This window comes from Suncus etruscus, chromosome 19 (genome assembly GCF_024139225.1).
Source record: "Suncus etruscus isolate mSunEtr1 chromosome 19, mSunEtr1.pri.cur, whole genome shotgun sequence".
Taxonomy (NCBI): Eukaryota; Metazoa; Chordata; class Mammalia; order Eulipotyphla; family Soricidae; genus Suncus; species Suncus etruscus.
Window position 1 is genome coordinate 36,599,611 of NC_064866.1, and position 1,171 is coordinate 36,600,781.

Genomic DNA, 1,171 nt, shown 5'->3' on the forward strand with positions numbered 1-1,171 from the left:
GAGAGAGAGAGAGAGAGAGAGAGAGAGAGAGAGAGAGAGAGAGAGAGAAGATGAAGAAGGTAAGAGGAGAATTTACAACCATTATATGGTTGAAGAGGAGATTCTGATGAATGCTAAATATTTGCAGTGATCAGATACAGATTGTATGTACATGTAGAGCACAGAGAGAAATGTGAAGTCAGGGAGAATGAATGACTCTCAGATACCAAAAGGCAGAGACCTATAAGGCTTTCTCTAGATATGTCATTGGGCGTTAACCAAAATATTCTTCTACATTTCTGTTTACCTTGAAAATTAGGAATTGTGTAACTAATAAGACTATTTTTTTCATTCTGCCACTTAAAGTCCTAAAGACACTTCTGGAAGTGGCGACAAATCCAAAGTATAACATCGGAAGAGGGAAAAACACGCAATGTTATACCTCTATTGATTTTTTTTCCCTCTTTTTCCCCCCCCAAGCATTGTGGCAATCACTGCAGAGAGGCAGAAAGAATAATCATTTGAAGCACTGTTCTAAACACCTGGAGCAACATGGCAGTCAGACTTATTAAAAGAGTAGTGTTCAAAGAAGCTGCAGTGTTTGCCTCAAATTCATTCTATAGCTAGGTCACCTTGGGCAAGTAATTTCACCTCTGAGGGAGCTAGTAAAGTTCTTTCAGTCATGCACCAAGGTTGTTAGATAAGAACACCTTTAACAACATTTCGACAGCTGGGAAGGACTCCACTTCGTTCTGCTCCAGCTGGGCAGATCTCAAGTAGGAAGTAATGAGAACCTGGGAAATTCTCTCCCATCCACACCTTTATACTTAATGCAGAAACCTGCTGTTTTGTGCCAGGCACCAAATGCCAGCATATTACAATTTGCATGGCTGATTAGATTTCTAAAAGTTTGCTGGCATCTTACTTTAGAAATGGACTTCTCCAAGGTCAAAACAAAATTGCATTTGGAATGCTCTTCAATGCAGGCAAACTTTAAACTACAGAGATTCAAGACTTAATTTTGTTTTAGCTGCTAATTACCAACTACCGTGAAGAAGTGATTTCTCAAATTTTGACTGTTTTATATCATCAGGACAAATTTTTATGTATTTCATTTGTTTAGGCAAGATGACTAAGATAGTGTTAAGGTTTTGCTATTAATGTACAAAATAACTGCGGTCTTCCAACAAAG